This window comes from Schistocerca serialis, chromosome 11, assembly GCF_023864345.2.
Source record: "Schistocerca serialis cubense isolate TAMUIC-IGC-003099 chromosome 11, iqSchSeri2.2, whole genome shotgun sequence".
In the NCBI taxonomy this organism is placed as follows: domain Eukaryota; kingdom Metazoa; phylum Arthropoda; class Insecta; order Orthoptera; family Acrididae; genus Schistocerca; species Schistocerca serialis.
The window spans coordinates 55239199-55264563 of record NC_064648.1 but is presented as its reverse complement, the minus strand read 5'-3'; positions in this window follow the sequence as shown (position 1 = coordinate 55264563).

The window sequence follows — 25365 nt, the reverse complement described above, 5'->3', positions numbered from 1 at the left end:
TTCTGTCGCAACGAAAAACGCCTTTCTTTAATGGTGTCCAGGCCAAATCCTGAATCATTTCAGTGACACTCTCTCCCATATTTCGCGATAATACAAAACATGCTGCCCTTCTTTGAACTTTTTCGATGTAATCTGTCAGTCCTATCTGGTAAGGATCCCACACGGCGCAGTTATTTTCTAAAAGAGGACGTACAAGCGTAGTGTAAGCAGTCTCCTTAGTAGATCTGTTACATTTTCAAAGTGTCCTGCCAATAAAGCGCAGCCTTTGGTTCGCCTTCCCCACAACATTTTCTATGTATTCCTTTAGATTTGACTGATTTATCGTGTCACTGAAGTTTAACGAATTCCTTTTAGCACTAATGTGGATGAATTCACACGTTCCATTATTTAGGGTTAACTGCCAATTTTCGCACCATTCAGATATCGTATGTTCCAAAATGCTACTGCATATCGATGTTAATGATATGGGCATGTAATTTAGTGGCTTACTCTTACTGCATTTCTTAAATATTGCTGTGACCTGTGCAACTTTACAGTCTTGGGGTACGAATCTTCCGTCGAACAAATGGTTGTATATGACTGTTAAGTATGGAGCTAATGCATCAGAATACTCTGAAAGGAACCTAATTGGTATACAGTCTGGACCAGAAGACTTGCTTTTATTAAGTGATTTAAGTTGCTTCACAACTGCGAGGATATTTACTTCTACGTTACTCATTTTGGCCGCTGTTCTTGATTCGAATTCTGTAATATATACTTCCTCTCCTTATGTGAACGCATTTCGGAAGGCTGTTTTTGCAGCACTGTCTTCGATAGCATCTCCATTGCTATCATGCAGAGAAGGCATTGATTGTTTCTTTCCGCGAACATATTTCACGTACGACCAGAAACTCTTTGGATTTTCTGGCAGGTTTCGAGACAATGTTTCGTTGTGGAAACCGTTATAAATATCTCGCATGGAAGTCCGCGCTAACTTCCGAGCTTCTGTAAAAGATCGCCAATAATGGGGATTTTGTGTCTGTTTAAATTTGGCATGTTTGTTTCGTTGTTTCTGCAATAGTGCTATGACCCGATTTGTATACCAAGGAGGATCTGCTCCGTCGTTTGTTAATTTATTTGGTATATATCTCTTAATTGCTGCCCTTGGGGGTAACCATATTCAGTCTTGTTATGACAACCCTGTGTTTGCTGATCCCTTTTTATCCTCGTTATTAACTCAGGATTATTTGTTGCTAAGAGGTCAAGTATATTTTCACAACCGATGGTTGCTATACCGCGCCCAGATGGCTCTGCTTCACAACGCCACTTGGCGGAGTTTTGCTTTGCAATGCATAATGCTCTCGCCCACCTGCGTCTGTCTTTGTTGCAGCTCTGACGTATTTTTTTACCGAATACAGTCGATACGCTACAGGAAGTACATAGTCCACTGTGTGGGAATTATACAGTAACTGAATGTCAAGCTATTAATTTAAAAAAACACGATTAATTTCACACTTGTTTATTTCATAAACACACACACACACACACCGTTGTAGTAAAGCCAACGTTTCTGTCATGTAACCAACCTAGAAGTACTAACAAAAATTTTCCAGCAGACGATAATAGCTGACGTAACTGTTCCATAAATGAGTTCAGAGCGACTGGCAGTTCTGTCTTAATGGTCCTGTTTAATTTTAAAGCATGAGTCAATACGTGCTTAGACCAACATAGTTGCTCACTGGAGTCCAGATTGCAACATAAATGACGAGGATACAGTTTCACGAGGGTAAGTGAAAAATATTCGGACTTTTAATGAGACACTCCATTTACTTGAAAAATAGAATTTGATTTACACATTATTTTTCAATATAGTCTTCTTTCTGTGAAATGCGCTTGGTCCAGCCGTCCACAAGCTTGTGTATGTCTGCCGAAAAGGTTTGTGATGGTTGAGAAGCCACTGGTTTGCGGTTGGTTGTGAAACCACTGATGCGACACTTCTGGCACCCGCGTGTCCCAAGAAAATCGGTGACCTCGCAAAGCGTCCATCAGCGGCCCAAACGAATAAAAGTCTGATGGAGAATGATCTTGATTGTTAGGTGGATGTTCCAGCGGCTCGAAACACAGTTTCTGGATTGTGTCAAGGGTGAGGCGAGTCATGTGAGGATGGGCGTTAGGCCTACTACGTAACGGTAAAACGTACCATGACAAAAGACCTCATCCTTTATTGCGAATTGCTGAATTAAGTTTCTTAGTGAACAATGCACAACAATAGACTATGTTGATGGTTTTCCCCTTCTCCATGTAATATTCCTTTTGCATCGAAAAACACGGTTTGCATAACCTTTCTTGCTGATGTTGCAGACTAGAATTTTTTCTTCACTGGTGATTCTGGGTGCTTCCACGCCACACTCTGGTGTTTTGATTCTGGCTCATACTGATGAGCCCACGTTTCATCACGCATCAGTATTATTTCCAAAAATGGCTCGCCTTCTCTATTATAATGGTCGAGTACTTATTGGCTGACCTCAAGACGCCTAGGTTTGTGTTCTTCAGTGAGTTGTCATGGCGTCCATGACAAACAAATTTTATGGAAGCCAAGTTCATAACGGATGATGGTATCACCAGAACCTTGACTGATGTTCAGTGTAGGCGCTATGCTGTCGATAGTAATCCGCCCATTCGTCAAAACTGTCAACTGAGCTTGCTCCATTTTGTCGACCGCTGTGGACGTTGACAGGCGCCCTGCTTCCTGTTTGTGAGTCAGTTTTGTCCAGCCACATTTGAATTCTCGACCCACTTGAAAGAACTTGACCTTGACAGTGTAATGTCCCTGTACTGTGCTAATAGTCTACCATGAATTTTAGCTCCTTTCACTCCTTATGACCAATTAACCGTGTCACTCGTCCTTGTTCTTCGTTTGCACATGTTGCTAATGGAGGGGATATTTTTACGCTGCCACTGCCAGCTCACTTCAGTTGCGATAAAGATCAAGTGAATTTCATTCCACCATAGTAATACCAACGGTAAGTATGATTTCACAGACTACCGTGAAAGTGTTATTTTTAGGAAGATTTGGATAATTTTGACTTACCGTCGTACATTGTGTCCTTTGCAGAACTGCAGTTCGATTCATTTGGAATTTCTTGATTGAACTAAGTTTACTGGAAGATGATACAAGTGCCACTCGAAGATAAAAATGTAAAAGTAGAAAAGTAATTTCTGATGCATGTTACTCATTTACGTTTTGTGTATAACTCTTGTTCCTGTTAATAAAATTCTCCCTTTATTGATGTTAATGAGGTAGTTGTCAATTTAACAAGGTTAAATTAATTATTTCATTAATTAATTGTGTTTGATTTGTAAGGGGTGAGATAATTCTGTGCACTACATAGGCTACTTACGTAGGCCACTCATCTATTATTTGTATAAATTTCTGCAAGGTGGAGCAGCAAAGTTGTACATCTGTGTAGTTTTATGTCTTTGGTTACAGTTCATGGCTCATGAGAGAGGTATCTGATGTAGTCATTTCATGTAAAAATATGTGCCCAGGGTACATGAGTATCCCACTGCAGTGGTTCTTGAAGTTAAGCTTCTTTTTGTAGCGTATGATCACCTGATTTTAACATATATTGTTATAATTCCAATTGTTAAACATCCATTGTCTTTTTCTGTTACTACCACTAACCGTTTTCTCTTCAGGCAAAATTAAAGTTTCGTCTAAAATAATAACTTCTGGGGAACAAATATGTATCATTTGTGGAAGAGGCACCAAGGTAGAAGGCTTTCAGCATTGTGATATTAACAATGAAACATTATATCCTTAGGAAAAACTCATCAAACCTCAGTACGAAATCCAGTCACCTGTGTTCGTGGGATTATACGAGTTTCTGCAATGTAAAGCCTGCCATGTGCCTTGAGGGTAGAGTGGAACTAATTTTTGTCACGAGGTCCACTGAGACATAATTACAGTCAAAGAATTCTGTGTCAAAGGCAGTTGGGAGTTATCACTACAGTCTGTGATTATAGCACTAACATAGGTTACATTTGGACGCTTCATAAGGTGGAGTTCCCCATCTCAAGAACATCAAGGTTGTGTCTTCTGCTCCGTAACAGAGACAAAACACGAAAGCGACTGTTGCAGATGGCCTAAACCAGGTATGGACAAACCGCAGCTCTCACAATTGGTATGATGGTGGCACACCGCTCACTGTTGATTCTAGTAAACTTTATTACCTACCTTTCACTCTTGCCAGGAAAGGAGTGGCTCAGCCCTTGTACAACTTTTGAGTCACGCCAATATAGCTGGTACTGCGGCAGAGGAATCCACATTCGATATAATAACTTATTTTACTGAAAATTATTTCTTTTCTGAAGTGGCACACTTCCACAACAGAGCAGTTCCTGTGACAAGAGCTGCACGTGGGCCTGTGGGGAACAGCGTTGTTCAGTTGTCAGTGGGTTGGGTATTATAGAGTACATGCTTTGCGTCAGTGAGATTCTTCACTTTATGCCATTAGCCCACTAAACATGTATTATAATAACAAAAGCATAAAAATAATTAAAATGAATCTTTGTGAAACAAATGACATCGAATTGTCTTAATTTGCTGCGATCCTTACATAGTCACAGTGAGGAGTTTGTGGCCTGTGCTACTAGCTAATCTGAAAACCCTTGGCGTAAGACATCTTCCCTTTAGCAGAATCAAATTACAAAAGAAGAACTCACAAGTGTGTGCAGGTAGGTATGGGAGGCGTTCTCCCTATCCATTCTGTTTAGTTATTGAATAAATACTGACCTATGCTGTGACTTTTCTAGGTCTCAGTGCTGCCCTTGAGCTTTGATACGCCTACAACAGAACTCATGTAGCGGCATATTTCCCTCGCTACAACAATTGGGCACAGAAGATGAAACTTTATGAGAAACGAAAAGATAAAAATTAACTTTAAGGAATCACTGTTTCGACGACTGACATCTAGAGTTGCTCATCATTCACACTTTCGAAAAGACATATGAGACATAGCTGAAGGGATTCTGTAAGTAACTTCTATTTAAAGTGTAACCGAGTTTGGTCAGACTCAATTCACTTCACTTTGCAATAACAGAAATATAAAAACTTATGAGCATTACAAAATGGCTTCCCCCCCTTACAATTTCTGGATTAGGTGATATGATATTCTAAAGTGAATTCTAAAGTGAGCTGCTGAAGAGGTACAATATGTCAAACACTCGGATGATCATAATGAGGTTTGTAATAGAAAGGCAAATAAATACACTATGTCAACACCAATGAATAAGAATATTAAGCAGTTTCTATTTTAAGAATGGGAATTAAAATTAATCAGAACTAATTAGGGACCCACGCAACAGACGAAAAACGCTCAGAAGGTGCAGTACTTTTAAAAATTGGCCGAATTTTAAGATTTTTTTATCAGTCCATGATACGTTAACATAAAAGTAGAAAATCTCACTGAGCGTTCACAGAAACTGAGAAACAAGTATATACGAGTATGTCTCGCCAAACATCTTGACCTTAATAGCTGCCACTACATATCCATTATATAATTAGATCCCTGGAAATGAAAAACGAGAATTATTTCAGTCCAATGGTAGCACAAAGAAAAGTTGCACCTCATTGTGAAAATGTTATCAAACCCTGTTACGGTAAAACCTAATACTCAAATGAAACTAGACCAAGAACAGTTGAACAGGGCATTTAAGTAAAAGGAAAACATCATTATAAATGTAAACAAGTATGAAAAACCATCAAACATCTTTATCAAACATCGTAACCATTATATATCACATAGTCCCATTTAGGTAGATAAGTAACAAATAATGTAATCCAATAAAGCATACAACAAATAGATGACCACAGTAGTAGTCATAGAATAAACTATTATCATTCGTTTATCATGTATTACAAAAAAAAAAAGGAAAAAAAGGAAACTAACGTATTAACTTATTCTGTATTTAAAGCTCACCTTACAGAATTGCTTAGGCGTTTCATGTTTTCTTTCATATTTACTTATTTCTCAAGATCGAAGGCCTACGGGATATTAATCACAAAATTCTTCGAAATAAAAATGAACCTGAAACGGCAATAACGAAAACAGAAAAAAAATCTGGTTTCCTACAGCACAGAAATAAGTTACTTGAGCGCAAAATTCCAATTACAGGAGAGATTTGTGCCAAACGATGACTAGTAACGTTACAACGATTTACAGTTGTACGTGACAGAGACGAGGCACATTCTGGCATAATTTATGCGCGTATTCAGAGCGAGCAGGAGAATCAAGAAGACGATGGCCACAAGCCTGCACTTTCTATTGTACTTGTAAGCAACACAGGCTGAAACAGGGCAAGCAACTTTAAATTAAAAATGCCTCTTCTCTGTGGGAATATACATAACGGATATTCGAGTGCAGATTGTAGACACATGGTTGACGACATATGGAGGTTTGGGTTTGGCCGTGACTCATGCTTGCATAGCCTGATGGTCAGGCAACTGCTTGCGATAAGCGGGAAATCCTGCTTCGAGCCGAGGTGTGCCACAAATTTGCCCTGTTGTCATTCGGGTATGCAGCTGACGGTTGCCCACATTTGCAACTGTGAATGAATTTGGCTCTGAGCACTATGGGACTTAACATCTATGGTCATCAGTCCCCTAGAACTTAGAACTACTTTAACCTAACTAACCCAAGGACAGCACACAACACCCGGTCATCACGAGGCAGAGAAAATCCCGGACCCCGCCGGGAATCGAACCCGGGAACCCGGGCGTGGGAAGCGAGAACGCTACCGCACGACCACGAGCTGCGGACTGTGCATGAATTTCATGTATTTCGTAACTGCTTTAGTCGCTGCAGTGCCTGTTCCTAAGGACATGCGTACATGTCCAGAGGAACTCTCAATCGTATTTCTGAACAACACAGGCATTGTAATATCGTACAAACAGTAATACAGAGAATTGAGAGAAAAGGAGAGGTCAAGCAGTACTCATCTGTTTAGACAAAGGCTGTACCCCATAGCCTATAAGAAAACGTGTGCTATTAATCATAAATATTCACATCTTACAGCATGAAGGAGATGCTTTATGAGCTAAAATAATTTTATGAAATAAAATCTGTCTCTATTTCTCACCTTCTCTTTGCATATATCCCCTCCATGAAACGTGTGCAGTTGCAATAAATTTCACTTCATTAGGAACTAAATCTCCTCACTCATCAACCAAGATACCTGAAGAAGTGCACAGATAGGTCCATAGTCTGTTGCAGACGTAACCCAGAACGGACTTAACTTCCTCCTGTGTTTGTGATGTATCAGCAGCATCAGTCTGTTGGCATTGAACTATGAAATTTATATATGGTAGCAAATGCTTTACTAAGAGCTGTAATGAATTACATACTTGTACTGTTGCACAGGTTACTTAAAACATCATGTGTTGATCACTTATCACCAGAAATTTCACATGTTCTTGTTTAAGAGAGATAATAATAATGGCGTGTGAAGAGGGCCTCCCGTCGGGTAGACCGCCCGCCTGGTGCAAGTCTTTCGATTTGACGCCACTTCGGTGACTTGCGCGCTGATGGGGATGAAATAATGATAATTAGGACAACACAACACCCAGTCCCTGAGTGGAGAAAATCTCCGACCCAACAGGGAATCGAACCCGGGCCCCTAGGATTGACAGTTTGTCGCGCTGACCATTCAGCTACTGGGCGCGGACTTTTGAGAGAGATGAGACGCCATTATTATGAACGTAACAGAAAAAATATTCCTATATGCTAACACTTAAAAATGCATGCAATAAAAGATAAATATTCACGTCTTACAGATTAATGGATTAAATTTATTGACCAACACAGTTTTATGAAAAATAACAAATATCTGTCTCTATGTCTCTTTTTCCTTCTTCAAACCCCTCCACCCTCTGCTCTAAGTATCTAAACACACAGAAATATCATTTCATGAACATCCAAACCTCTTCAAAACTTCTCACTCCACAGATCAACCGAGATAGTTATAGAAGAGCACAATTGTGGCTGTTATCTGTTACAGGAACCACCCAGCACAGAATAACCTCCTCGTAAAATACACTAATGATGTGTAAGCAACAACAAGTCTCTTGGTTTTGCACAGTGATATTTAGGTATGGCAGTATATACTTTGTAAAGACATGTAATGAATTATGTATTGTTCTGTTTGCATAAGAAACTTGTAACACCATGTATTGAACACTAACCACCACAAGCTTCCCCTCCATCTTCTTATCTGTGAGGTTCATCATAAATTTGCAGCATACCATGTTGGGCGTTAGTCAACTACACGAATTATCACCCCCCCCCCCCCTCAAACACACACCTAAAACCTCATTTATTTTAGCACCTTCTAGATCAAGTTAGTTCTGTAATAGGACTTTGAAAGAGAGATAAATGTAGGTTCTCTCAATCCCATGACCTAAACATTTTAAAATGGGATCTCCATTTTTATCGATAATAATGTAATTACAGCTACATTCCCAGTATTTTTTAACTTAAAACTTGTAAGTCCCTCCTCTCTTTAACATTAGCACAATCATCAACAATTTTCTTCACAAAGTCAGTAAGAAGCATATTTGTAGAAACAAACAACCTAATGAATACAGGCAAATGGGAATATGTAGGAAGAGAGATTGTGGGAAGTTGGGGGGGGGGGGGGGGTTGTTTTGGGGGAAGAGACCAAACTGCGAGGTCATCAGTCTCACCGGATTAGGGAAGGACGGAGAAGGAAGTCGGCCGTGCCCTTTCAAAGGAACTATCCCGGCATTTGCCTGGAGTGATTTAGGGAAATCACTTGTGGGAAGTACTGAACAACAAAGATGATTATATGAAGTTTAGGAGAGGGGAAGTGTTGAGCTGTGTCTGGTCATTTAGGATGAGATCTGGACTGTGAGCAAGATGTTTGTTAATTTCCAGGGCTTCGAGCAGGTTCAGGTTATGGCCTTTGTTTGCTAAGTGAAGTACATGGGACACTGGCTGGTAGTTGTGACCCTCACTCAGTACATGCTCAGCAAATGCAGAGTCTGTATTCTGTAACCTCCAGCTGCGTTCATGTTCAGCCAGCCTAGTTGATATGTCTCTGCCTGACTGACCAATGTAAAATTTGTCACATCAGAACAGGTGATTTTGCATACCCCACTTTTGGCTAATAACTGGATCTTGTCTTTGCTAGGAAATCTTATACTTGCAGGATTTCAGTGCTTTGGCTACAATCTGTGATACCTGACCTAGAAATGGTAGTGTACACCATTTCTTACAGACAGTGGATGGGGAAGCAGGTGGGACATAGAGGAGGGGTATAATTTTTCGTTTTTGTTTCCTGTGCAAGATGTGGTCAATAAGAACTGGATTGTAGCAATTGGCTGTGGCAATAAATTTTATTGTATCCAACCCTGCTTTAAAATCATCTCTGTACATGGGGTTAGATATGAGACGGTGTACCATTGAGTGAAAACCTGCATGTTTGTGAGCTATGGGGTGTTGTGAGCAAGAAGGTATTACTGTGTCTGTAGTTGTTGTTTTTCTGTAAATTTTGAAACAATGTGTTTGTGTACTGATGTCAATGGTGAGATCTAAAAAGTTTATGGATTTTTTGCCAATCTTCATAGTGAACTGGATATTTTTATGTTGACTGTTTAGGTTTTTCAAGAATGTGTTGAGCTGTCTTGTAGTAACAGTCACTATACACAGGACATCATCTACATATCTAAACCAGTATTTGATGTTTACACTCAAAGGTTCTGTTTTTAGAAAATTTTGTTCAAAATGGTCCATAAATATTTCAGCCAACAGTGGACTAAGAGGGGAACCCATAGCTAAGCCATCTAATTGTTTATAAACAGTCCCTTGGAACTGGAAATAGTTCTGTGCGAGGCATGTCTGTGTGGCCAGTCTCAAGTCATTCAATTCTACAGGATTGACATTAGAATTGTGCATCAGCTCTCTCAGAATATCAATGCAGTCTACTACTGGTATGTTAGAAAACAAATTGCTGACATTAAAGGATACTAATTTATTACTGGGTGAGACAGGTATACCTTTTAGCTTGTTTACTAGGTCCACAGAGTTTGAAATACCATGATTTGGTTTAAATTTAGTCTTGCTCTTAATTAGGACATCCAGTTTACTGGCTAGTTTGTAAGATGGAGCAGTGAATGATGATACAATTGGACGAATAGGAACATCTTGTTTATGCAGTTTAGGAAGCCCATACATTCTAGGAGGCACTGGGTTCATATTAGTTAATAATTTTGCTTCAAATTCAGAGAAAATGCTTTTGCATGGATTGATTGCATATTTAATATCCTCTTTGAACAATTTAGTAGGGTCTTTGGGAAGGACTTGGAAGCCTGTGGTATTCAGGAAATCATTAACCTTATCCATATTATCATATTTGTTCAAAAGCACAATACTGTTGCCTTTATCAGATTTTGTGGCAATGATACCTTGGTGTTGTAATTTCTGTTTTAAATACTTGAGGGTGTGAAAGTCAGTAGACTGTGGGATGTTACACACGAATTTGGTTTCGTTCTTTAGTGCATTGGCAACTGTGGTGTCTTTCGTTAGGGCATATTCAACATCAACTTTCATAACATCCAGTTGTTTTTCTGGTGGAGGGTGGGGAGGAGCAAATTTAAAACCTTTCTCAAGCACTCTTTGTTCGTTTGGAGACAGAACCAAGTTCGATAAGTTAATTCGCGTTGTGAAAAATTTTGTTTACAGTTTGAGGTTAGAGGTACACTCACCTTCCTAATCACAGATAATTTCTTGTTCTGCCGCAAAAATACATCGTGAATAAGATCACTTACACTTTGACGAACTTCTCGATCGAAAATGTCGAACTCACAGGGGTGTAACTCAGATGTAATTGCTATATGTACCACTTTTAGATATGTGCACATGTTGTCACGAACACGATAACATTTCTTCATTTCTTCCTTTATCCACGTGTATCTTGCGACGTCAACGGCTTTGTTTGCAGCGGCGGATGTTCCTCTTGACTTTATGTAGAGGTATTTTGCTTGATTTTGCGTTGCAAACACTGTTTGTTAAACCAAATGCGTTGTGTAGACTTTGCTTTTTGTCTCAGTAATCTACTATAAAAGACGGATAATTGTGCGGTTGTGGCATATTTTATCATATTAACAGAATCTTCCGTCGGTTCTTGGTAGAACAACATTATAATAAACGAAAAGTATAGCGTTTCCTACTATGTCAGGAACACGATAGCCCAGTGTGTTTTCAATAGCAAAGACAAGAACCATTTATTAGCCAACAGTGCGGTATACAAAATCACCTGCTCTGATTGTGACAAATTTTATATTGGTCAGTCAGGCAGAGACATATCAACTAGGCTGGCTGAACATGAACGCAGCTGGAGGTTGCAGAATTCAGACTCTGCATTTGCTGAGCATGTACTGAGTGAGGGTCACAACTACCAGCCAGTGTCCCATGTACTTCACGTAGCAAAATGGTTCAAATGGCTCTGAGCACTACGGGACTCAACTGCTGTGGTCATAAGTCCCCTAGAACTTAGAACTACTTAAACCTAACTAACCTAAGGACATCACACACATCCATGCCCGAGGCAGGATTCGAACCTGCGACCGTAGCGGTCGCACAGTTCTGGACTGCGCGCCTAGAACCACGAGACCACCGTGGCCGGCTTCACTTAGCAAACAAAGGGCATAACCTCAACCTGCTCGAACCCCAGGAAATTAACAAACATCTTGCTCACAGTCCAGATCTCATCCTAAATGACCAGACACAGCTCAACACTTTCCCTCTCCTAAACTTCATATAATCATCTTTGTTGTTCATTACTTCCCACGCTCTCTCTTCCTACATATTCCCATTTTCCTGTATTCATTAAGTTGTTTTATTTTGTTGAAGTTGTCTTTGTATCCCACATAGACTGTAGTTTCAATAGTTAAGGCTTTCTTTTAACTGGTAGTTGTATTACTTTCCACGTTTAACACTCCTTGTAGTTGTCTCATCAAATACTGCTCATATTTACTTTGCTCATTTATTTAATGAAAACTGTTACACAGCCACTGCTTTGATTACAGTGTTAATGTTCAAATGCAGTACCACCACACTCTTAGACTGTAGGTTCCCTCAAACACCTCCTTTTTCCTGCATTTATTTATTTCTGTTTATCTTATTGATATTGCTTAAGTTCCTTATGTATTCTGTATTTACATTGATAACTGTCTCTTCTTTTAATTTGTTGCGTATCGCTCTCCATGTTTTATACCTCCTGATGAAGTCTTGTCTAGTACTAATTTTATTTTGTTTTATTAGTTTTGTTGATTAATAGAAACTGTTATGTAGGCATGCTGTTCCTATTTTGTGCTAAAGGTTTTCCTCTCTACTCCATTGTTATTCATGTACAGTTCAGTTTTTACTTTTTCATTGCAAAGATGTTACTTACTGTATGTTTCTACATCAGTCTATATGTGTTACTTCTCTTCCAATGTTGTCTACTAACATTTCACTTCTTTGGTGATAGTACTCAGTAAATTTCTGAAGATGGCCTTGTAAGCCGATAACGGTTAACAATAAAAGTAATATTATAGAACAAAAGCAAACTGGTGCTTTTCATTTATTATAAATTTTAATATTCAGGATCATTCAATGTTTGTGATGGCTGGCTGTGATCTTTAGGCTCGATTAAATTTCCACTGAAATTCTGTGATCTTTCTTAGCTCAGAAAAACGTGTGAAATCATATGAATTATCCAGCCTTTTCTTTAGTGATGAACTTCTTGAATCTCTCAACAGCGCCTGTCAAGAGTTCTTTTTGCTATTTCGTAAGTTTATTTATGTACCGAATCTTGACAGGTTTTAGTACCACTCGTTGCTTTCTTACATATACACAGTTGGAAAGCAAAGACATACCCTGCTCAATGGTCAGAGATATCACCTCCTATGTCCATTCTTTTCCATTAAGCCAGGTTTTCCCATTAGATTAATTTTTTGATTGTGTACTTCTTTTGTATGTGTACTAACTTTATCTCTTTTTCTTCTTTCTTGCTTCTGGAATCTACGAGTAATTACAAGAAAATCAATTACATTTATTCAAATTTAAACTGTGAAAAAGTGAAGAATCAGACATGTACACCTCTTATGTCATAACTAATCAATGCAGATTGTTATTCTACTTTTGATTTTATACTAATGAAGACGGTTTTCACCAGATCTATATTACTGAGAAAATTTAAAAAAAAGTCCTTGCTACCAACGCTTTGTCACTAGCCATTAAAAATATTTATCCAAACTCTGCCTCTTCAGGCATTGACTCCTATCGCTAAAACATCTACCATCAGCGTTCAGATGCAAATATTTTGGAAACCCAATTTTAGTTTGAATACAAAAGGAATAAAAATCGCTACTCTCATGTGTTTAATGGTTCCATGTCCTTAAGAAACTAGATACTTCTAGAGGATGAATTTCCATCACATCAACTATTTAAACAAGTGGTTACTTTAATCTAATAGAATTATGCTTTGAGTTTTCCTATCTTAGTACTATGTGAACTGGAAAACTAGATGTCACAGACAAGTATTTTATCACTGACTTTATCTGATCAAAGAAACTTCAAGACTCTAAATCTTTTAGGTATCAGAACCTTCTTTCAGATCAGATTCACTATCAAAAATACAAATATTTTTCCATTCAGTATTAATAACTCACATCTGTACCAACTGCTACAATTCAGAGAGAATTACGGAACCATTTATAAACAAAGAAGGTTGTGCAGTTTTTCCCCTTTTCAACAATAGTTTTGACTTTTCCTGATTACTATCGCTGCTCCTCATTGTGGTCAGCTTCTCAGCCTCTGGTCGTGAAAGTCCACCAGGGATTCCCCATTTACTCGTCTCTCTTGTGTCACCATCAGAATCTGTTCCTTTTTCTTTGTAACACCAAACACATCCATACCACAACAATATCACCTGAATAAATTGCATTTGCTATTGATGACTATGGGAGATGTTAGTATAAAATTATTTTCGTGATTATTGTCATCTCTGGCAAAGTGATCGCTCCATTTTGGCCTATCACAGAGCCTCCCTTTCTTTGGATCACATTAAAGACCATCCTCCATTACTATAAATATCATACTTCTTCATTGTATCATTATTATAACATACTCTCACCAACCCCCATGCCTCATAGAAATCAGAGAAATCATTAAAAACCTTAAGAACAATAAAGCACCAGGGGAAGACATGATAATTGCAGAAATGTGGAAAAGTGTGGATAATACAACTCAAGAAAAACTACTGGGAATAATCAATGAGATTTGGAGAACAGAACGTATACCGGAAGAATGGAAAACTGCATTAATCCACCCCATCTTCAAGAAAGGGGATAAAACCGATGCAAATAACTACAGAGGGATATCTTTACTTCCGGTAACGTATAAAATTCTATCTAAGGCCCTACAAAACAGATTGGAGAAACAACTTGATCAATAATGTAGGATATGGGCACAACTTACATTATTATAAGATTTCGCATGTTTCCCTTCTGTCTATCACCTGAGACAAACAATGTTTTCTTCACCTGCAGGTCCAAGGCTTGTAATGTTGTTGCTTTAATTTGTTATGAAAGCAGTGCTGATAGACAATAAAAGCGGGTTAAAAGCTGTGAGCTGTCTGGGGAAGTTAACCTTGCATTACTTAGCAACTGTTTCACCAGGTATCCTGTCTAGCTTACCAAATTCCCAATCAGACTAACATTAATTATAATCGTTTAATCGTCATACGGCAACCGGTGATATATATACAGGGTTATTACAAATGATTGAAGCTATTTCACAGCTCTACAATAACTTTATTATTTGAGATATTTTCATAATGCTTTGCACACACATACAAAAACTCAAAAAGTTTTTTTAGGTATTCACAAATGTTCGATATGTGCCCCTTTAGTGATTCGGCAGACATCAAGCCGATAATCAAGTTCCTCCCACACTCGGCGCAGCATGTCCCCATCAATGAGTTCGAAAGCATCGTTGATGCGAGCTCGGAGTTCTGGCACGTTTCTTGGTAGAGGAGGTTTAAACACTGAATCCTTCACATAACCCCACAGAAAGAAATCGCATGGGGTTAAGTCGGGAGAGCGTGGAGGCCATGACATGAATTGCTGATCATGATCTCCACCACGACCGATCCATCGGTTTTCCAATCTCCTGTTTAAGAAATGCCGAACATCATGATGGAAGTGCGGTAGAGCACCATCCTGTTGAAAGATGAAGTCGGCGCTGTCGGTCTCCAGATGTGGCATGAGCCGATTTTCCAGCATGTCCAGATACACGTGTCCTGTAACTTTTTTTTTTTTTTTTGCAGAAGAAAAAGGGGCCGTAAACTTTAAACCGTGAGATTCCACAAAACACGTTAACTTTTGGTGAACTGCGAATTTGCTGCACGAATGCGTGAGGATTCTCTATCGCCCAGATTCGCACATTGTGTCTGTTCTCTTCACCATTAAGAAAAAATGTTGCTTCATCACTGAAAACAAGTTTCGCACTGAACGCATCCTCCTCCATGAGCTGTTGCAACCGCGCCGAAAATTCAAAGCGTTTGACTTTGTCATCGGTTGTCAGGGCTTGTAGCAATTGTAAACGGTAAAGCTTCTGCTTTAGCCTTTTCCGTAAGATTTTCCAAACCGCTCCCTGCTTGCTTTATTCGTCGACTTCCGCGAGCTACGCGTGAAACTTGCCCGCACGCGTTCAACCGTTTCTTCGCTCACTGCAGGCCGACCCGTTCATTTCCCCTTACAGAGGCATCCAGAAGCTTTAAACTGCGCATACCATCGCCGAATGGAGTTAGCAGTTAGTGGATCTTTGTTGAACTTCGTCCTGAAGTGTTGTTGCACTGTTATGACTGACTGATGTGAGTGCATTTCAAGCACGACATACGCTTTCTCGGCACCTGTCGCCATTTTGTCTCACTGCGCTCTCGAGCGCTCTTGCAGCAGAAACCTGAAGTGCGGCTTCAGCCGAACAAAACTTTATGAGTTTTTCTATGTATCTGTAGTGTGTCGTGACCATATGTCAATGAATGGAGCTACAGTGAATTTATGAAAGCGCTTCAATCATTTGTATTTATATATATATATATATATATATATATATATATATATATATAAAGAGAATATAATAAAAAGAAATAAATCAGTTTATATTTGGAAATTTATTTTAACATTGATCACTGAAATTTCAGCATATTAAACTTGATTCATAACTGAACTGGTGCCTTATGTAGGACTGTGAAAATGTGAGTTTGTAATCTTACAGAACACATCAAATATGGAGCCAAGATTGGGAGACTGCATACAACGCTGTATTGATAAAATAACACACGAAGAACGTTGAAACATATGCAAGAGGAAATTAACCACAACCAACCGGTTCAATTTTCGTCCAAAGAAGTTACATTCGTAGTGCAATCCTGTCCGTCATGTAATTACCACACACTGGTATACTAAATTCATACTAACTCTCTGTGATATCTTTCTGAAAAGAATAGCTGAGGGCTACTTTGAGAATTACACCACTACACAAAGAGTGTAACTCCACAATAATTTTGATAATTAAAATAAATTAGATCGAAAAGCAATTTACAAAAAAAAACCTCGAACTGGTTACTATCGTCTTATTATTAACCTGATGGGTCAAACAACTGTATAAGCACGTGGTACTGATCTTACGAAGTACACCCCACTTGGGTTGAACATAAAGATAAGCTGCTATATTGAAAAATATTGTCAAGACGCGACGTTATAATCTCACACACATTCACATTTAAGATTGATGATCTTAGTTAGAGTTACTGATCAACACGTGGTTCCACTTTACTCACAAAGTAGTGACAAAGCAACTACCGGAAGACATTCTGAACTTCACACTCGAATTACACTGCATTGCAATTTAAGATAACATTAGACAGTCTAGAGCTAAACCCGAAATAAAGTTGATTAAATTTTCAGTTAGGCTGAACTTAAGAAATTCATTGTCCTACAGACTTAGCAGAGATGCGCTTAGCCAGAGATCTTACCACTTCACACACTCGCCGTGGACAGACTGACCTGGGTCGCTACAGAGCGTGCTTAACAGATACAAACGAAAGTGACCAGAGAGGCAGCTTCCTATACCAACATGACAAGGTATGGAGAGGACCATATTAAGAATAGAAACCTCTCTGCTTTTAGAAAGCGTAGCTACCTGTTCTGACGTTGGTCCTGCTGTTGTCTAGCAGACATTCTTGTCTGCTACCATCAAGCATGCAACTAGAAATACATTTGCTCACTCATTCTCTCACACAGAATGGAAGGGGGATGACAGTATCTTATCATATACAGTATATAAAAGTAAGCGGATGTAGATTCTGTATGAGACTGTGTGACATGAATTACATATAAACTGTGTTTTAAAGTGTAGTAGTGTGATAGATCGTTCTTGTTTATGTGTAAAACTAACACGTTCCACTGCTCAGTCTCCTCCCAGATAGTCAGAAACACCACAGTAAATTTAGAAGAGGAATTTATGCCGTAAATGACAACATATTTAAGAAATTAACATGGAAGGAATCCAACAGAGACTTTCATAACACCAACGCTCTGGGAAAAGACTGTGCAGAGAATTTTTTGGCCATGCTAGGACATTCCCAAGCAGGCTTCTCACATACAACTTAAACCAAAAATGTAAAGAAAAGGCAAAAGGTCACCAGCTCCTTGCTAAAACACAATAATTTCAACACATCTTTAGAATCTACTAATTTCAAAGGGAAAAAAAATCTGTGACACCTATTTAAAAGATAGTGTAGACCTAATTCGGTCAGCAAGTAAAAACAATGGTTCCTGTGTTATTACTATGAAAACAATTTCTGGTTGTTACCCTTATGGAGTTGACCAGTATTTGCTCATTGCAAGAGCCAACTGATCACAGAAAAATTTATGACTGTTTATTAACAAGTAAAATTTGTAAAAATAGCAAAGGTGCCACAGCAATTAAAAAAAACATAACAATAACATCAGTATTATAAAGCAGCACATTACAATGCACAATCCGCAAAAGCAAAAAAAGATAAGAGAGAAACATGTTTTACAAAGTGGTTATCGCAAAAAAATTCTAAATCTTATTAAACCAATAATGTGTAGAATTAAAATAACTTTGTGGCACTAATTTAATCACTCTGCCATATTTCAGTTAGTTAGCAAACAATGATCACTGTGTCATTATACTGAAACTACAATTAATTATGTGATAGTTACCCTTATGGGGTTCCTCACTATAAATATGCCTCATGCACAGGCTAATCGATCACAGTCCAATGAGAATGAATAGCTATCTGACTGATAAATGAAGCAATGCCACAGGAATGAATTTACGAAACCAAATATCACAAATCTAATACATCACACAAGAACAAACATTGATCAATAAAACAGCTCTGAAAATACAATAATCAACGTCTAAAAAAACACCAATAAATAAAACACCTGCAAAATACAAGAGTTAAAGTCTAAAAAAAAAAAAAAAAAAACAAATAGAACACCTGCGAAACACACGAGTCAAAGTTTCTCCGACAGAAACACACGTATATGCATTGGACTAAGAACCGTATAATCACTGTTCACTGACACACTCAGTAGTTCCACTGTTCCGTGGCACAATATAAGGGGAGGGGGGGGGGCGGTTATTCGGCGCAGCTGTCAGTAGGGTTTTTTGTCCATCTATTGCGTGCAATCCAGCCGTCTCTGCCCTCTCATGAAGTTTCTCTTGGTGGCCCGTGTCACGTACATCTCGATTTGGTTCCATGTTAGTGTTGTCAAATTCGTGTGGTATCCTCGTTTGACACGCCAGGTTGATATTCCTGGTAAGGATGACAGTTAATTGCTCTTCTTTGTGCCACCCTTAGCTAACAGAGAACATCGAACTATGATTTACTGTCGCTTGACAGTGGGCATCCGTCAGGAAATGTTGATAGTCGTCATTGACGTCTGCAAGTTTCTCTGTACAGTACCTGTCAAAAGGCTCCACGCCCCTTTATCCCTTGTCTTTTGCCGTTTCACCGCGGCCGTCTCGTCACGGTCGCGTGCGTGTGGTGCGTTGCCAGCAGATGGATTTCCGTGCGGTGGACCGCTCGTCCATCTCAGGCCATCGCCTCCACAAAGGGGCGCACTGGTGCGGCCAGCCATTAGCTCCAGGTGCAAGGGAAAGTGTTTGCCCCACAGCCCTTCTTTTGTTGGCGGGCGTGCTCCAGAAGTGGCCCGGCTGACAGTGTGTCCTGCTGGGAAACCCGCCTGTTAACACCTAGTCCTCCTCCTCGCTGCTCCCGCTGTCTCGTAAGAGTTTAGCCGGTTCGTTTTCACGTTCTCAACTGCATTCACAGAAATTGTTCATCATAGTTATGTGATTACAAAGTGTCATACATAATTCCGCTTAGTATTGTCTTTCACAATTTTTAAGAACAAAAGTGAGACTTATTCTTCTTTTTTAAAATAAAAAAGTTACATGAATCGACAATATAAAAATAAAAGTTAAATGACTTGACAATATAAAAAAAAGTGAAATGGCTTGACAGTATAAAAATTAAATGAACTAACAATATAATATCTAAATCCACATCACTAATGTGGTTCACTTGCGTTTTAATAAATCAAATGCTACTTATTAATTCACTAAAATGAATAGGATTATGCCTTGTGCAAGTATAGGTCAGGGCAGCATAGGGTTCACATGTTATTTACACACACACACACACATGCACACCTTTTGTCTATACTACAAACTAACTACCCATAAACATGTATTGCTCAAAATTCTACTTCAATCCACTACTAGTTAATCCAAAAAGCTACTTCAATGCTACTTCAACACAGTGTTTATACCACTACAACATTGTTCTAATTCGTCCTCTTCTTAACGCTCGCGGCATATGTATTCTCACATGATAAATATGGAGAAACTTGCCTTAAACATACATAGTAAAAATAACAATGGTTATTTGCACGCTAAAACATTTATACCAGTTGACGCACCTGATAAGAGACTCGCAATTATATATTTATCTTACTCATATGTTTATACATAAAACAGTAAGACAATTTCATCTAAAATTACATTATCACAAGAATTAATGACGCAGATGACTCTGAGAAGGGTAAAAATATTTTCATCCTGCAGGTTATATTACATTTTCTTACCCATTTTGCTCCAATTTCGTTCCTTCTTTAAGTTACCTTTCGCTTCCAAATCAGTTATTTCGCCTGTGGTGGTTATTCTGGATTCATTTCCCATGAATGGCAAAATTGTCGTCTCCTCTATTCTGTAAAACAGTTTCATCTTAACATATTGAACTTACAACAGACACAAAAGATCCGAATCCTCCTGTAGTTTACCGAGCGAGGTGGCGCAGTGGTTAGCACACTGGACTCGCATTCGGGAGGACGACGGTTCAATCCTGTCTCCGGCAATCCTGATTTAGGTTTTCCGTGATTTCCCTAAATCGTTTCAGGCAAATGCCGGGATGGTTCCTTTGAAAGGGAACGGCCGATTTCCTTCCCAATCCTTCCCTAACCAGAGCTTGCGCTCCGTCTCTAATGACCTCGTTGTCGATGAGACGTTAAACACTAACCACCACCACCACCTCCTGTAGTTTAAATGACAAATGTTTTGCTTCATCCTTATTACATTAAACCAAACTTTCCTTCAGTCCCATAATCAAAATTATTTAATCTTCCTCTACCTTCAAGAGGGACATTTCTTCAGTTCAACTCATATAGGCTGCGATGCATCTTGCACCAGCGAAAACAGTAAGCTGTAATGCTCACAGCATCAGCAAAACAAATAAACGTCGCTTTTCTAGGACAAGTATTAACGCAGAATAATTTTTCAGGCTCTGGCTCAACATCAATCAAGACTACAGAAAGGATCCATATTTCTGTTCCATTCTCCATTTGCTGAAAAACTGCTCGTATTTGACTACCATAATACTATTTCAGGGCCACGTAAATTACACAAACCACAACTCCTCTTTCACCCTGAAGGGAATCAATCTGATTACGAAATCCACAGAGAGAACTTTATGTACTCAGCTATAAAGAACAAAAAAGATATATCATCAATATTATCATATAAGTGCATATTGGGAAGCCATTGGTTAAACAATCGTATTATCGCATCCTGTTTTCAAGATTCCAGACTTACTCATTCCTTTCTCAGAGTTCTCCTATCTTAAAATATTCATACAGCACGCATACTATAGTAAGAGATCCTCATTTATACTGATAGGTATAGAATAGTAGCACTGAAAGCAGAAAATCGGAAACAAGGCTACTAACAACTGGGGACCTGAGTTTGCCAGACCCATAATACCCACAAATCGGAAGATTCCCCTGAGTTTTGCATTTATTTCAACACAGATCTTGCTTCTCTCAGGAGTGACTCTTTTCAATTTACACAAAAAAAAACATAAACAGCAATTTACTCGTTCACAAAGAAACCTTTTATCTTCACATTTGAACCAACCTAAATCCTAATTGCACAAGGAAAGAAAAAAAAGCAAACATCACTTCAATCAATCACACAGAAACATCTTTATCATTCTTTTTACCAACATATTATTCAAAATGCATATGTCACAAATTTAAACTAATCAATTCTTTCTCCTCACCGTCCTCTCTACTCTTCACTGTCCTCTCTATATATCCTATGTACTCATTTGCCATGTCACTCACTTGTTCCGATTGGGCGCCTTCTGCGCTGATCATTTGTCATTGCCGGTTTTGTTCATTTCCATTTGCTGGATTGTGTCTAGGGTTGGCCGGCCGAATTTCAACATCATGCGGTGCTCCACTTACAATCCTATTCCCACTGTGTCCATCGTAGTATTGGTTCTGGTTGCCGTACCTGTAGCGTTCACGATCTTGTCCACGTCCTCAATAATTTCCGTTGTTCCACCTGTGCTCGCGAGAGTTACCCCAGTGTCTATACGGCCGGTCACGATTATTGTTCCGTTCGCGTCGGGACGACCAGTCACGCCGTTGATTAGTGCTATGGCCAAGACTGCGGTCATGCTGCTGTGCCCCGTAATAACTTTGTATCTATTTAGGCGGGCATTCTCCTGTATTTTATTCCAACTCTTGGAGAAGTGTCTTAAACGTTTCCACGTCCTCTTTGCATCGTCCCGCAAGAATGACGTGGCGCAAGTGCATCGGCAATGTGGTGATGCATATCCTAATTAGTTCTGCAGGCCCATATGGGTCATATAGAAATTGATTTGCCTGCAGCATGTGGTCGATAGGCGTGCTGGGCTGCTGAAACCAGACTGGTTCAAATTTGGCAGCATAATTATGCCATGCTTGACCCTATCTTGTGCCGCTTCCGACCCATAGGTGGACAGAAAGGCTTGTCGAAACTCCCGAGTGGAGTTGCAGTGACGCGCTGCCGACCTCATGCGAATCGCCGGTTCGCCTTCCAAATAGCCACACATATATTCTATCTTATGTGAACTTGCCCAGTCAGGAGGAAGGCGAACTCAAATTGCTCGAGCCATGCTCGTGGATGTATTCCTTTTTGCGAATTTCGAAATATCTCAAACTTTCTCGCTGTAAGGAAATGTTTGAAATCAAATCCCCTTGAATGTTTCTATTTTTCTCATGTCTGCCCCTCAAAATGCATTCTTCCCTGTCGTCAAAATCTCCCTCGTGGCCGGAGTCCCTCTCTACACTGTTCGTACGGCTATTTTTAGTGCTATTGGCGAGTTCGGAATCACACCCAATGCGGCTTTCCAGATGCGCCACGTATTCTTGTAACTCGCCTGTTACAGCTTTGTGCCGCCTGTTCACTTCGAACTGTCCGTTCTGAAATCTAAGAAGCGAAAGCACTTCTTCAGTCTCTGCGACCGCTACCTGTGTAGTATTGTTATTGCTCTCCGTCACCTTCATCGTGCCTACGATGTCCGCTAATGCCGCAATCTTATCATGTATTTGTCTGTTGTCCTCCGCCCCAGTTTGCTTCAATTGTTCTACTTGCTGTTCGAGTGCGTGAATCGCTTGACTGTTGTCCGCTACTGTGTTGCTAACGGATGTGGGACAACGCGTTTCCGCCTCCTGAACCCTGGAGAGTACCTGCTGGCGCTCCCTTTGGCATCCTTCTCTCAGCGCTTGGAAATTCCTAAGTAGCTGTTCCTTGCTCTCTTTCGATTCCGCATCGCGCCTCTGCTTGCCCTGTTCTAAGGCTTGCAGACGATCATCGATTTGTTCATATGTATGGCCTAATTCTTTCATAATACCACTTTTTATTTCACTTGCTAGATTGTTTATTCTTTGTGAGATATCATCAGACACTCTCTGCATCGACTTGTCGACTTTATTTGTCTGCTGGATTAGTTTTTCGTCTATTTGTTCGCCTAGGCGCGGACTGATTTTTCAGATTTCTGCATCATTTGTTTGCCTAGCTCATGGATCGATTTTTCAGATTTCTGTATCATTTGTTCGCCTAGCTCTCGGATCGATTTTTCATATTTCTGCATCATTTGATCGCCTAGCTCTCGGATCCATTTTTCAGATGATTCTTTTTGTTCTCGGAACGATTTTTCTGATTTCTCTGCCTTTTCTTTATTTTGTTGCAATAAGGCTTTCATGAGTTCTGCCAAATCAGTTTGGTTAGTTGGACGCAAATTAATTTCTGGCTCTGCTGTGAGCCCGTTCGTCCTGTTTAGCATTTCGTCTGAAGTATTTTGGGAACCATCCGACGCGTTAATATTCGAAATCAAATTATCCCCTTGGTCCATGTTGTTTAAGTTGTTGGACCACCTACTTTTAGCCTGGTTATGTGTCTGCATTAGTTTAATTTATACCCGGTACACAACACACTAACCACAATAAATGTATCCCCCAAAAATTATGACAGTTACACGAAAGGTACCCAACCTAGTACGCACTTTTTCACATGCAAAACAAATTTTTATCTTTGATCGAAGCAGTGCAATTTACAAGCGAGGAAAAAAACACATACACATATAAAACACACAAATATAAAAAACAAAACAACAAGAAAAACAACACAACGCCGCTCAACAACACCATGAATAATTTCAAAGTCTCTTCAGAAACAACGCAGAAGTTGTTTGAGTGCTGCAGGGAAAAAAAATTAAGATTATACAACGCTCGCAATCTAACGTTTCAGAGATTCCAGAGTCTAGCGGAATCACAGAACAGGGTCGCCATGTGTAATGTTGTTGCTTTAATTTGTTATGGAAGTGGTGCTGATAGACAATAAAAGCGGGTTAAAAGCTGTGAGCTGTCTGGGGAAGTTAACCTTGCATTACTGAGCAACTGTTTCACCAGGTATCCAGTCTAGCTTACCAAATTCCCAACCAGACTAACATTAATTGTAATCGTTTAATCGTCATACGACAACCGGTGATATATATATATAAAGAGAATTTAAATAAAAAGAAAAAAAATCAGTTTATATTCGGAAATTTATTTTAACATTGATCACTGAAATTTCAGCATATTAAATTTGATTCATAACCGAACTGGTGCCTTATTTAGTATTGTGAAAATATGAGTTTGTAATCTTACAGAACACATCAAATATGGAGCCAAGATTGGGAGACTGCATACAACACTGCATTCATAAAATAACACACGAAGAACGTTGAAACATATGCAAGAGGAAATTAACCACAACCAACCGGTTCAATTTTCGTCCAAAGAAGTTACATTCGTAGCACAAACCTGTCCGTCATGCAATTACCACACACTGGTATACTAAATTCATACTAATTCTCTGTGAAATCTTTCCAAAACGAATAGCTGAGGGCTACTTTGATGATTACACCACATGCTTCATGTGGTCAACTTGGTTTACACAAAGAGTGTAACTACACAATAATTTTGATGATTAAAATAAATTAGATCGAAAAGCAATTTACAAAAGAAAAACATCGAACCACCGGCCGCAGTGGTCTAGCGGTTCTAGGCACTCAGTCCGGAACCGCGCGACTGCTACGGTCGCAGGTTCGAATCCTGCCTTGGGCATGGATGTGTGTGATGTCCTTAGGTTAGTTAGGTTTAAGTAGTTCTAAGTTCTAGGGGACTGATGAACACAGATGTTAAGTCCCATAGTGCTGAGAGCCATTTCAACCATTTGAAACCTCGAACTGGTTACTATCGTCTTATTATTAACCTGATTGGTCAAACAATCGTATAAGCACATGGCACTGGTCTTACAAAGTACACCCCACGTGGGTTGAACATAAAGATAAGTTGCTATATTGAAAAATATTGTCAAGACGCGACGTTATAATCTCACGCACATTCACATTTAA